Source organism: Engraulis encrasicolus, chromosome 24 (genome assembly GCF_034702125.1).
Source record: "Engraulis encrasicolus isolate BLACKSEA-1 chromosome 24, IST_EnEncr_1.0, whole genome shotgun sequence".
NCBI classification, from domain to species: Eukaryota; Metazoa; Chordata; class Actinopteri; order Clupeiformes; family Engraulidae; genus Engraulis; species Engraulis encrasicolus.
Genome location: NC_085880.1, coordinates 33,397,766 through 33,400,265, shown reverse-complemented (window position 1 = coordinate 33,400,265; position 2,500 = coordinate 33,397,766). Strand labels below are relative to the sequence as shown.

Below are 2,500 nucleotides of genomic sequence, written 5' to 3'. Positions count from 1 at the left end.
ACAGTAACATTTTAATTGGGATGAAAACATTTATAGGCATAACGCTGAGGCTTTTGGTCTTCATGACACCTTTGGCATTTCACTGTATTGCACTGCACTGCATTTCATTGTATACTGCGAATATGAAATATGAACTACCGACTTGTGTTTTGTCATTATCATTTAGCTGAAAACACACACACACACACACACACACACACACACACACACACACACACACACACACACACACACACACACACACACACACACACACACACACACACACACACACACACAGATTCACTAACACACACACACACACACACACACACACACACACACACACACACACACACACACACACACACACACACACACACACAGACTTTGGCAATGAGCAGGTGCCAGATTACAGATAATGGCATCTCTACTGAGTAGCAGGGCACTGGATTAAGTAATCTGTGGAGGCCAAGTCAGGCCAAGTGTCAATCTCAGCTTCAGATTAGGTTCAGCACCACAAGTCAGCAAGTCAGGTATCACTTCCTCTTCACCCTGGCTGTCTACCAGCTCTTCCATGATACACAAACACACAAACACACACACTATCTGATAACACCTCTCCTTGCTGCGTCAATCATTCCTTTCAAACACAGTCTATTGCCCCCCCCCCCATCTCTCTCTCTCTCTCTCTCTCTCTCTCTCTCGCTCTCTCTCTCGCTCTCTCTCTCTCTCTCTCTCTCTCTCTCTCACACACACACACACACACACACACACACACACACACACACACACAAACACACACACACACACACACACACACACACACACACACACACACACACACACACACACACACACACAGTAATTATAGGCTCCTGGACACTTGCATGGATACTTGCTAAACATGAGTCCGTCTGATAATCACAGCACTTCCAAATCGAGTGACCCTTGTTCCAGCAGCTGACCAGACACACAGACTGACTGACCGACAGTCCGCCGAGGCAGACAGCTGTAAAGGCGAGTCACGAGTACTCCTCTAAAGCCGTATCATTTTCAGATCAATATTACAACAACAGATCTGACTCCATAATGGGACACCAAATACGCACTGTGGCCTGAGGACAAGAGCGTGTCCGAATAACAACAACAAGAAAAGAAAAGAGATACATGCTGCATCTAAATCTGAATATCAAATAATGAATATCTGACATTGATAACAATGAAGTGATAAAGAAACGATTGAACAAACAAGCAAACAACTAAGCACAGAAACAAACAAACATATAATATGAATATATAAATAGACATACCAACAGACAGACAGACAGACAGACAGACAGACAGACAGACAGACAGACAGACAGACAGACAGACAGACAGACAGACAGATAGATAGATAGATAGATAGATAGATAGATAGATAGATAGATAGATAGATAGATAGATAGATAGATAGGCCTAGATAGATAGATAGATAGATAGATAGATAGATAGATAGATAGATGTGAAAACACTAAAGTAGGTCTCACTAGTTCATACTCACTGTTGGATAATCATGAGTGGGTCAGGTCTGTCCTGCTTACTGGAGCTGACCTAGTGAGTACGGTATGTATTTGTGTGTGCGTGTTTGTGTGTGTGTGTTCGTGTGCGTGTGTGTGTGCGCGTGCGTGTGCGTGTGCGTGTGCGTGTGCGTGTGTGTGTGTTTGTGCGCGTGTGCGTGTGCGTGTGCGTGTGCGTGCCTGTGTGCCCGTGTGTGCACGTTTGTGTGCATCTAAATGCTTATTCATGCTTATATTAGCCTATGTGTTGATCTGTGTGTGTCTGTGTGTGTGTGTCTGTGTGGGTGTGTGTGTGTGTGTGTGTGTGTGGTGATATCATGTGACGGGGCAAGCTGCTGCATGGGGGGGCAAGGTTTGTCAAGAAGCACTGACCTGAATATGAAACACTTTATAAATAGACCCACCACCGTCATTCACACACACAGACACACACACACACACTGAAAGCCCCCCCCCCCCCCCCAAAGTAATGAAGACCGAAATCTGGGCCCCCACTCTCCCTGGAACCTGGACAACTGACCCCCTTGTCTCTCCTTTCGACTTCTCTGCACACACACACAGACACACACAGACACACACACACACACACACACACACACACACACACACACACACACACACAGACACACACAGACACACACACACACTAGGGGTCGACCGATACGGGCCGATACCGATACACTTAAAAAGCGCAAATATCGTCCGGTCCGATATATCGGTCTATCCTTAACACACACACACACACACACACACACACACACACACACACACACACACACACACACCTGCACGCGCGCACACACACACACTTCAACTTCCACTCCACCCCCAGCAGCCATAATGTATTTCCGTCGTTTCCTTCTGTGACATGGCATCATGTGCTAGTGTGTCCCATCAAAATAAGACCAGGAAGTTCCCTGTCAGTCACACCAGTAAACCTGACACAGTACCACCATGCT

At 46.2% G+C, this 2,500-nt stretch overlaps 1 protein-coding gene across 6 annotated transcripts in view; it reads right to left on the bottom strand.

The window, feature by feature from the left end:
• Nucleotides 1-2,500, bottom strand: part of tacc2 (transforming, acidic coiled-coil containing protein 2) — a 138,231-nt gene that overhangs the window by 130,945 nt on the left and 4,786 nt on the right. Inside the window, exon 1 of one of the 6 annotated variants that reach the window (XM_063191841.1) lies at nt 1,526-1,606. The exons of the other annotated variants lie outside the window; for them this stretch is intronic. The gene's annotated coding sequence lies outside the window, so the exon portion shown is untranslated. Of the gene's footprint in view, nt 1-1,525; nt 1,607-2,500 lie in introns of those variants that run through there. 6 annotated transcript variants of the gene reach the window in all.